The sequence below is a fragment of the Rhinolophus ferrumequinum genome, chromosome 19, assembly GCF_004115265.2.
Source record: "Rhinolophus ferrumequinum isolate MPI-CBG mRhiFer1 chromosome 19, mRhiFer1_v1.p, whole genome shotgun sequence".
Classification (NCBI taxonomy): domain Eukaryota; kingdom Metazoa; phylum Chordata; class Mammalia; order Chiroptera; family Rhinolophidae; genus Rhinolophus; species Rhinolophus ferrumequinum.
In genome coordinates this window covers 7,639,403-7,651,352 of record NC_046302.1, presented here as the reverse complement: position 1 = coordinate 7,651,352, position 11,950 = coordinate 7,639,403, and positions in this window count along the sequence as shown.

The following is an 11,950-nucleotide window of genomic DNA, read 5'->3' as shown; positions in this document are numbered from 1 at the left end:
CATTATCAGTTTAAAGAAAATGCATCACTCTCCTGTGTCTTCAGTAAAACATACATAAAGACTATGATTATTAAAAGGATGGAATAAGGATAAAATAAACAATATCACAAACATTATTAATGGTATAACAAGCTTTTTGCTTTGTGATTGACTATGCCTCTTTAAAAATCTTTGAAATCTTGCTTTAGTACTTTGTGATAAAGAGATTTAAATGTTTACCTTGATTTTTGGCTCTGATAGCTATGATGGGTGAAGAAGGCAATATTCAAAATAACTAGCTCTAAATGAAAGAAATTTTATATTGGTTGGGTGCTCTAAATCATGACACTCATTTTTCAATCCTATCCACCAATTTTATCAAGGTTGTCATTGAAATTGGTTAAACAATATCCATTTCCTTATGTCAACCAAAATTTTGTACTGTCCTGTTTCTCTGCAAACAGAAAGTTTTGCACTTTACTGTTTGGGCATTAAATTGGACCATTTAGAAAATTTTCTTTCCAAATGTTTTATGATTAGAGATATGAGGGCTTTTATATTATTTTAGCAACAAAATAAGATACTGATTGAAAAAATTGCAAACATCTATTTTCAAATTTTTTTTTAGTAGTAGGAGGCTCTTCTGAAAACAAGTTTCTTTCTCATTAATTGTTTTTTTAAAGTCACCTTTGCTTTGAAAGTAATATAATAAATAACTGATATCACTTATTTTTGAGCCTTGCTTATCCAAGAGATTGCTTCCCTGCGCCCCACAAAAAAACAAACAAAAAACAAACAAACAAAAAAAAAACCCCTGCTAACTAGCTTTCTATTGACACGGACTTATTATCACAGAAAAAGAGAAAATTCCTGAAACATTTTGCCTTTTACCAATATGAAAAAAAAAACTACTTATTTTTATATTAGACAACTCTCCTAAGAACTTTACCATAAGATTACAGTAAATCTCAAGGTGGTACAAAGATTTTCACGTGAACTCAAAATCTCATTACCAAGTTTTATAAATATTTCTCATCTGAAGTTCTTGGTTTATGAAAATAGAAATTTGGCAGCATCCTAGGATGCAAACTGCCAGGCCGCAATAAGTTGCAAGGGAAGCAGGGGAGAGGCAACCTCTACCACCTGTGAAGGTCCCTGGGGCTGTGCATCCCATAAGTGACTTGATACCTCCTGATGCACAGACTACATGAGGGTGACCAGTCAGCCTCTGTATGAAAAATTAGGACAACTTAATTGTTTTTCTTATTTTTAATATGAGAATAAAAGTGAGTAGAAGTGCTGTTCTTTTCATCCCCCAACTCACCACCACCACCCCCCAGGAGGCAGGAAGTACAAAGGGCCTACGTTGGAAACCACGGTCTTACTGGCTTCCCCAACATTGTGTTCATGTGGGTCTGTCCTCCTGTCTCCAGTTTAAAGTCTGGGAATAAGCAAAAGTACAACCACAATGCATGACGTCAAGTCAACACATGCCAGTTATACGCGGGAAAATTGACCTTGGTAACTCTTTCCTCTCCACATAAAGGACCTGGGGCCGGGAAGTGTTGGTGATCTTTCATGGACTTTCATGGCTCTGCTTAACTAGGAGTAGAAGTTCCATGAACACCTGGTAGGAGCACTGAGAGCTTCTTCGACCCTCCTCAGTACACCAGGTTGGGGCTCAGAGAGTTCATGCCAGAGCCACATGACAAGAAATCCAATGCTCTGAGCTGCCCTCGCCACCACTCAAGTGCTCACCCCAGCTCAGAAATAGAAGCCTGCCATGCTGGTGGTTTTGAGTCAATTTTCTCAGATGACCATTTTTCTCAACTTCCAGTGATCTCTTCTTCCATATTCACATGCCTGCACATTGCTTTCTATTCCCAGTTTGTTTTCCCTCTTTCAATCTCCTAGGTGCTTTCTCCAAGGAGATCTTCCAGTTTCCGCCTTTTGAGCTTCGGGGAAGACTGAGGCTGTTACAGGTAGGTGAGCCAAAATAAAACATGTGGGTTACCCAGAGCCCAGACACCATTCAGTCCTTGAGCATAGTTGCCAGGTACTGGAATCAACTGTGACTCCGGTGGCAGAATCAGGCCGCCCCCAAAGGGTAGCAGTGCAGACAGCTTAAGTAAGAACAGCTCGTCCTTCCCCACAGAGTAACTTCAAGGGGTCCCAAGGATGCAAAACCAACTCATCTCCCCACCCAGGTTTGTAGCTGAAGCTCGTGGTGACAAGAAGAGTCCTCTAGGAGTCCATTCTGTTGTGAGTGGGATCAGCAGGGGCAGCCAGTCAGCCCTTCACAGGGCACAGGGGCTACAGTTCTAGCGGCCATTCCCAGGGTCCAGTGCCGACGGTGTCCACGAGTCAACCTGTGTGTCTTTACAAGACCAGCGCTATGCTTTCTGTTTGAATTTAGCTAAAGTTGGTCTCTATTGCTTTATAGCCCACAACACTAGCTCGTCCAATTAGTGATTTCAAAGCAAATGTGAAGAGCTGCGGTCAGCTTTCAGCGCTGGGTGCTGGTACAGGCTAGCACTGATAGGAACATGTCTGGTCTGCTTATCTCAAAGGCTGCTCAACTATTACCACTAAACACTCACTTATTGACACTCATTAGGCACCAGTCACCATGTACAGAGCTTTATGTGTCATCTCACCTAATCCTCACAATCCTGTGAGATCTGCAGTGATGTTGTTACCATTTCACAAACGAAAAAACAAGGTTTTTGAGAGATTGAATAAAGTCACATAGCTAATGATTTGAAACCAAGCCCATCTCACCACAAAGTCCATGCTCTTACCAGCTGTACTCCTCCAACCCCACGCATTTATTGCCATGCATGTCAGCAACAAGTTCCTGACCCTGACTGGGTCTCACAAATTGATCCAGTATGAATTAATTTTAAAATGGGGAGCAGTTTGGAACTCTGCTGCCAAAATGCAAGTTTGAGAAACAGCTATCAAAATGGCCAATTCAAATCACTGCATATGTCGTTGTAAACCTAGGGGTAACTGAAAAAATTTGCCTAAACCATTGTTGACTCCATAGCCTTAAGTAACAGCAGAGAAATCTGATTTTCACCATTCAGTGGTCTGTGGTATGCTCTCCTGGGAGCCCACTGGAACGCACTGCTTCAGAGGCCAAATACTCCACCACTGAATAAGGTGGTGTAGCGGTCTTATCTTATCCAACACTCACCAGGACACACCATCAGAATTGTTTTAAGCCTCTGATCAACTGCCTTCCTGTCTTGTCCCAGCTAGTCCTAACCACACTGGTGCTACATAATTAAGCATCTCTTTTGTCATCTGTCTTGAGGCTGGGCACAGCCATCACTAGGAATTGGGACAATAGAAAATCAGTGCACTGAATGCTCATTCAATGCAGATACAGGCCTCAAGCTCGCCTCCCTGTGCACTGGTGTTGAGCAGATGGTTTAATTTAGTTTTACAACCCATGTTGTCTAATCTAGTGACACCATCTACAACTCATACACTTCATGAAAGGAGTTGGTTTTTTTGGTACTATATGGTTTTAATATTTTCCCTCTTTGTATGAATGTTAGTGTTAAAATACTCAAAGGAGATTGTGAACTGGCTGACAGAATTGACTTTGTCTTGTTTTGTTTTTCTCAAGTTTGTTCATAACACCATGTGTATTCTATGAATGTGAAACACTGCATGCGTACACACACAGACACACAGACAGACAGACACACACACACACAGCTTGATTGTTTAGCAGCTGCCCGAAGATAGCATCATTATGTAGTAAGATATAATGTTATTTAATGCTATTATTATTTTTGTGTTTGTAATTTCAGGCTGGTTTTTAGGCATTCTGTATACTGTATAGATTGTAAGTAAAACTGCACCCTACAAAGCAAATAAAGTAAAGCTGAACTATTCCATTTCTCCTTTGTTAACGACTTCTATCTTCACTTGAAATGAACTTAATAAGTTGAAGATGTGCCTCGTCATATTACTAGAAGAAGTTGTTCTACTTTGAAAGAAGAACATAAACAAAGGGGAAATTTTAAACAAACATGAACAGCCCACCTGTGAGTAGGACTGAAAGGAACTTTTTTTTGGTATTTCCTATCTCTTAAAGAGTCACAAGACTTACTGCAGTCCAGGGAAATGATTTTAGTTCTACTGTTTGTTTTCTGTCTTTTTATTTCTATTTATTTAAACTTTGAAGAGTTTTGTATCCAAAATGAGTAGAAATTGAGAAAAAAATTACTTTAGATCTCTGGTAAGAACATATCTCTGCTTTCACCTGCAATAACAACAAACCTCTTTCCATAGTAAAAGAAGCAATCAGAAGGTCTGTTAGAGTCGGTCCTGTTGATTTATGTAAGCCAGGCTCACTAATTCTGGTAATGAGCTATAAGTAAGTTTGTGTGAGCTGACATCTACATACCCAAGTTCCAGATGTGAAAATAGACCATTTATTTTTTCCTTTGGTAATACTGAAATATTTTTCCCCAACCCCAAGCCACGTCACCACATTCAGGGTCTTTGACCCATCTGGGGATCTGCCTAGAGCCTGCAAAGTCCATCATGGCACAGAGTGCTACTTCCAGGTGTCTTCAGCATCTTCCTATTTCATAAAGGTTCTTGGACAACATGAAGGACCATCAGCATATTCAATTATGGGATCATGGTCCAGCTCTTGAAATGCATCAATTTCCCACCTATTGTAGGAGACCTCATCGGTGAGGCCACTGGCTATAAGGGAACAGGGACAAGGAATCTCAAATCCCCAACTCGCCGATGACATGACGGAGAAATCACCATCAGGAAATGGAAGAGATCGCTATCAGGGCAAAGCATGGAATGAAAAGTAGGTAGAGCTCTTGGTTATTGCCGTGAAGGTCAAGTCTTCTCTCAGTAATACCTTATAGAAAATACAGTGGCTGACAAAGAGGAGAGGGTTGGGGAGAGGCAGGGAGGGGAGCAGAGAGGACCAGATGTGAGAAGTAAACAATCCTAAAAATCTAAATAAATATGCATGGTGATTATCTGTAGTTAAGTCCCACTCTTCTTTTTTGCTTTCACATGGGAAAGGAAAGATTTTGCAATCTGATTAATGGTTCAGATAATATAGATTCTGAATTTATATTGCATAAGATGGAAAAGAGAATAGAACTAGATAACATTTACAAGTTAGAACAGAACCAAAAGACAACAGTTACCAAATTCTCCACCACTAGCTAAAAATAATAAATAAAACAATCAGAGCCATAATGTAAATGGAAGAGAAATCTGGCTTCCCTCGAGTTCAAAATAAACACAGCAAAGACAAGTCCCCACCACTCCCTTACTCACACCCCTCCTGGGAGTGAACAGCCTCTGAAATACAAGCACAGAGGCTCCAGGTAATGCAAGCCTTAGCAAAGGTGAGATGCCCCCAGGTCGGAGTGGTTACTCCAGATAGTACCTTTTTACCAGTGCCCTGTGTACTTCCAACTAATCCCTGAAATTCCACCTACCCAGTTTCATTCTAGCTCAGGGTTTCATCTGCAGTTTAAATGCTAACACTTTGGACTTACTATTTATACTTTAGTATGAATGAGTTGATGAGATCAATTGTTTCGTTAAGGAAGAAGGGCACTCCTTGTTAAGGACTGGAGGGCACTCCAGTATCTTGGGGGAGGGCTGGGCAAAGGAAGGAAGCCCCATCAGATGAGTGCTGGGCATGGCAGAGTGAAGCATGGCCCAGGCAGGACAGCACCAGGGAGAAAGAGACTGAAAATGTATCTTTTTGAGAGTCCTTTCTCTAATCCTGATGCTCTTCTGTGTTTTTCTTGTAAAAAATAGTGGTGTACTTATGTAGAAAGTATCTGAAACCCAGTGGATGCTAAATAAATGCGTACTGAATGAATAAATGACTTAACGTAGACACTAAAGTTCTCCCTTAGCCTGTTGGTTCTGTTCCAAGCAATAGTCATAATTGGAGGCCCACAATGTGGGAGAACATGCGAGGTCACTGACGCTGCAGCCCCGAAGGCCCACCCCTCCAGGATCCTGGTGTCCTAACATCCAGGAAGCTACAGTGGACAGGCACTGAGCTAGGTGTTTTGCATAATCCACCTCCTTCTCCCACCCACCAGCTTAGAAGAGGTAATTATTTCACTCCCACGACCATTTCACCGAGGAGCAGCTTGAGGCTTGGGGTGCACAAGGCCTCACAGATAGTAAGTGGTAGAATTAGAATTTTAATCCAGTTCTGACAGAACCCACGGCCTGCCCTGATAACCACAGGGCCATGGTGCCACTGTTGTAGTTGAAAAAGTGAAAATATGCTACCATGTATATCATGATGCTTCCTTTTACTCGTATCACAAGTGTTTGGAAAGGTCCTGGATATAATTTTGTAGATCATCATGGGAACTGTTAGGAAACCAATGGTTTTCAAATCAGGAGTGTATCTGCCAGCAGTAATTTGCACACACATTTGACCATACTTGTAGCTGCGGAGATTTTAATTTTCAAAAATATTCTCAAAGCTACATATGAGTATATTTGCAAATGTGTATGTGCGTGCATGTGTGGATTGCTATATGCATATGAAAAGGGGAAGGCAGGAATAGAGAGAGCAAATGTGGTTGTGCCTTTGGGGACCCTGCATGTCTCATCTTTGACATCACCTCTTTTATGGTGAACTTTTACAGGCACATCAGAGGATCTCGGGGCACTAGGATGGGCTGATGGACAGACAGTGTGCATGGATGTTCACCCGGGGCCATCTTTGGCTCCCCTCTGGCCTGTTCTGCAGCAGCCATGTGTTTCTATGGACGGCTTCTCCTGTGTGTGCTGCCGGTCCTCCTGCCCTGCAGACAGACATGTGTTTGTTCCATCTCCCAGGGAAGCACACATTCCTGTTCCAATGCCCCTAGCTCTCCAAAGTCCAGCTCCATGTCTAGTTAAGCCCAGTACAGTGCTGTAGTTAGGAGCCCAGAATCTGAAATCAGAAATGCTTGGATCCAAATCTTAGTTCAGCCTCTTTTTAGCCTTGAAACCTTGGGCAATTAACACACCAGGTATTGAGTTTCTTTGTGGGTAAGATGGGGATGATAATAGTTCATCACTCACCAGTTATGAGTTAATTCAGGTGCAGCCAGAGCTCAGCATTCAGAGGAACATGAAGGACAAGGGACACATGGGTCTTCCAGATCTTAAGCTGATGTATACTTAAATCTCACCGACACTCCTGTCTGCAAGGGACACTGGGAAATACAGTACTTCAGTAGGTCAAATTCCCACCCCAAATAAAAAGATGCTGATACTAAAATGAAAGGCTAGGATAGGTATTAGACAGATATCTAGCCACTGTCACATTTGGTCATATAGTTTACACATCTCATATGCCCTAGCTACATATATCTTTGATTGTGAACTTAAAGAGGTTAAATATAAAATATCATTCTCTTGTGCCAAAAGTAACATCTTTAGAGAACACATTTCTTAAGATCAGGAGTTACACCTTCAATGGCTTCTGAACACTACACAGCAGAGTGCTGAGAAACCAACCGATGATTTTAAAATTGCTCCTGGCTCCATATTCTCCTCCCAGCAAAGTCAAGTCCACGTAAAATTCTTCTGCTTCTCCCTCGGGGCAGGACCGAGGGCAGAGAGGAGACTAAAGAAGCCTTCCTCTCCCAAATGGGGAAACTGAGATCATGAACTGTGAGGAGCAGAGTTGAAAATAAAACTTTTACCCACCTTCTCATCGACTCCCAGCTTACCCTACAGTCTCATATTACCCTGTCTTAGGTTATCAACTGAACGTGTCCAGAAGTTAAGATTTTCAACACACTTCTCACACTGGCTGTGAGCTACTAAGGTCAGGGATTCAATTTTTATTTCTAGCACCTAGTCAGATGTCTGGAACATAGCATTTATTCTTTCAATTATTCAGGAAACATTTATTTCATGCATAATTGTGCCCTGCCCTGTCCTGGATATTGGCTTGCGGCCCTGTCTTCCCACAGTCATCCAGTAAAGTGAGTCCCCAGCACTCCGTGTGGTCAGGGCTGCCCTGGGGGCAATAGATGGACACAAGGCCTGAGACCCAGGAAGGCTTCCAGGAGGAAGTGACATCTAAACTAAGATCCGAGGGATGTGCAAGAGGAGAAAGTAGACTTGTTTCTCAATAAATATTTGTGGAACAAAGAAGAAAGATTTTAAATTGTTTCCTTTCTTTGCTGTTGGCTCTTTCTATATGTTAGCTTTATTCTAAGATTGCTCTGAAACGTTATGTTTCCTTATTCTTTTTTGTTCTTAGACTTTTCCTGTTCTTTGGCTTATCGGAGACAGTGTCTATTTGTTTTCAAATTATGTTTCTAAAATCTGATTTCAGTGATTGCTTGTGCAGAAGTCTCTGGTCATATACATCCTTACCCACCAACTTATCTCTTTGAGTTAACCTGGCCAGCAATGGAGAGTCTACATCAACACCACTCATTATCCAAGGTGACGATATAAAAAGTGTTGGAGCTCAACTAATGCACCTGTGGACTTGTCCCCTGGTGGTCTATGTAATAAGTACTTCTGTCTGTGTACAATGCTTTAGGGTTTTCTGCTCCAGTACCCACCTTTCACACCCAGGCTCAGCCCTGCACAAATGCTCGGACTCCATGGGAAGGACATTTCTCTATGGCAGCTTGGTGCGTGAGTACAAGAGAAGGGAGAGGAGAAGGTCTTCTATGCAAAGTTTTGTGCAGATTTTAAACCTGAGTTACTCAATTCATTATAATATGCAGGGTCAGCCCTCTTCAAATGACCTTCTTCTAACAAGCAGTCCTACCTCTATAAGTTTCGTGTCTCGTGAGGTCTGTCTGCTACAGTGGCATCCATCAGTGGAGGTGGTGACAAGACAGCACCGTGTTAAATTCAGCGTGTGCTGGGAATGCCTTCGTCTCTCTTCCATGAAGAATGGAACCAACCGCTGTCCCTCTCCCTACCTGTTAGGCTCTTAGGGAGCTGCTAAGTTTTGCATCCTCAGCATTTCCAGCTATGCAATGGCAGGGGAAATGCCTCTGTATTTCATTCTGCACTAAAATACTGGAAAGATGGGTCAGATGATCTGGGGAAGTATGGCAGAATGTATATCAAAATGTAGCACCTAATTTTTGTCCTTTGACTGTTTCTCCCCAGGCCTGCTCTGCAACAGGAATGAATTCTTCAGGAGTCCTTCTCCACATGGCTCACTGTCACAGAACCACAATGGCCAACTTGTACAAGGTGGCACAAGGGAAACAGCTACTATGACAGAGACTCCCACAAAAACTCATGAGTACTACAGATAAAGTTCAATCGCTGAGTTCACAATGCTAAAATCTTATATAATGACTATGAGCCAGGAGCTTATTGTGAAGCAGAAAATACTTGGGTGCCAGTACAGAAGACCCTAACATATCTCCAGAAGCCGCAAAGCAGAATTGATTCAATGAAGGAAAGAATTAGTGATGCAGATATACATTTAAAAGGAAATCCAAAATACAATTAATTTAGCAAACATAATACCTCATAAGGTCCTGCTTTCCAAGTTTTTAATAATTACAAGAGAGAAAACATGAATCTGTGGAAGTGGAACATGTTCTAAAATGAGATGGGGAACATGATGTCTGGCCCCAGCTCCAGACCTTGTCCCCAGCTCATATGACTTTGGGAAAGTCTGACTTCAAGGGGCCTCGGTCTCCTCGTAGCTCTGAGCCCTCTGGCTGTGAGCCACGGCTCTTTGCCACCCATCACAGAGAGTCTCCACCTTCCCAAGTCTAGAAATATCTGCTTGGCATTTCTCCCATCTACTTTATGGTCAGTTGTTTCACTTCTGACTGCTTTGGAGTTGCTCAACACTTCTCAAATTCCAAGATGAAAGAAGGGAGGTCTGGCCTAAATGCCGAGAACCCAACTGTCCAGCTTGGCCATCTGTTCCATCTCTGGAGCATCTACAGACACCATATATGATGATGATTGTGAGCCACCCTCACAGTGGTGCTATGCTGCCCCACAGATGTATGGCCGTCCTCACTGACACAGGCTCAGCCAACTGGTCCGTATTAGGCTCTTCGCCCTAAATAAGCTGGCCCTTTCGTTCTGGGGGAGCTTATTGTCATGTTGACCTCTTGTTCTATGAACTTGCTTGGTGTACTTGACCCAGTTTCTTATGTCCTTTTTCTCAGCATAATTTGGACAACATATTTGCTGTTTTTCATTTGACTCAGTGGGCCCATTGCAGGTAAATATTTGGTTTCAGCTTGAGAGTCCAAGAATAGCTACTAATTTAGGCACTGCGCTAAAGCATACAGAAAATTTAGAGACAAAATGTGAGAAAATAAATTATATGCATGTAAAGTTTTCCTAGATTTATATAGCTAATTTATTTTCAACTGAACTCTGGTGCTTTCTGAGTGCTTGTGTCTATTTATAAAAGTTTCTATCCCTGCTGTCTGCCTAAGTATAGAGGCAAGAAAGAAACCACATTTCTGTATAAGAAAATAAAACACATTCTAAGTTAGGGCCTGATATGAATAAAGTACATATTGCTAGTGCCTGGAGATGCAGAACTGTGAAATGTTATGTGTTGTGAGCAGATCTTAGTGGAGACATTGTAAACCTCTCCAAACCTTGAGTTTGCATCTCTAAATCAGATGCAAATCACTATGCAAGTATCTATCCCTATTTTTGGATGGCACATATATATCTAAGATTCAGGAGTTGGTCAGTACACGATGGATTGATGAATGAAGGAACTAACAAATGAATGCTAAGCTCATAAACGTTTTATTGGTTTTCCCGGGCTGTCCTCTGGCCTTCACAAAATTGCATAAAGATCAAAAGACACCAGGTATTTGGAAGTCTTTTGAGAATTACAAAGTGTTAACAAAAATATGGAGATGAAACATCACTGTGGACTTCATGGTCTAAAATCTGGTGACCCAGAGCACTGGTTTGTTTACTCCCAGCTCTGCTTCAGAGACCTAACCTTCAGCTAGATGAAATGTGATTGCATATGGCCGTATCTGCACAGCTCATCGCTGTGAATGTGCACAACCTAAGACACGATAACACAAATGTGTACATCCTGAGAGGGCTGGCCAAGTCCTATACTGAGGAGTTCAGGGACACAGCCGCGGGCAGCATTTTAGTGACTATCTGGTTGGCCCATATATTTTATGGATTGCTATAATCTGTTCTAAAACTTAAATTGTTTCACTATTTCACACATAAAACAGTGAAATGTTGCACCAAGCATTCAGATCCCAACTGCAATAAATGTCCAAAAAACTATGCAGCATTCCCCTGTTAGCTTGAATGTCTCAAAATACATCAAAACCAATTTTCTATTTCTGAGACGAAAAAGGCTTTTTTTTACAACCTTAAAGCACCTAATTGGGAGGAAAGAAACCTATGATTTTAGACAAACCACTCAATCTCTTTGGCCTTAATTTTCCCATCTGTAAAGAGAGACTAGTAACAGCTGACGTATCTAAATCAAAGATAAACAATATTGAACGTGATGTTATGATGATGTGATCAGATGGCAGAGTGCCACTCCAGATGGTCACTGAAGTAAAATACATTTGGCTTTGAATAACCAAAACATATCCAATGAACTGAAGAAATGAAGTTATTATAAATGTTTAACATATAATTAATTATAATAGAAATAATGTTACATTTTATTCCTCTAGTACAGTTTTTCAAATTTGTTTTTATTATTTCCCCGCAGGGAGCCTCCCCCCCATTAAATTGTAGGCAATGTGGATATACATTATACCTGTTTAAGCACTATACTGTGGCCCTTTGGAGGGCCACAAACTATTGTGAGAACTAATTTTTTTCACATCCTCCCCCCCACCAAGAATCAATTTGGCCTCATTGGGGGCAATTTCACCATTGTCGAGAATGTATGGTCTAGTGTAAAGTCATTATCATCAGTGAGTTACTCTTTAGGGTACAC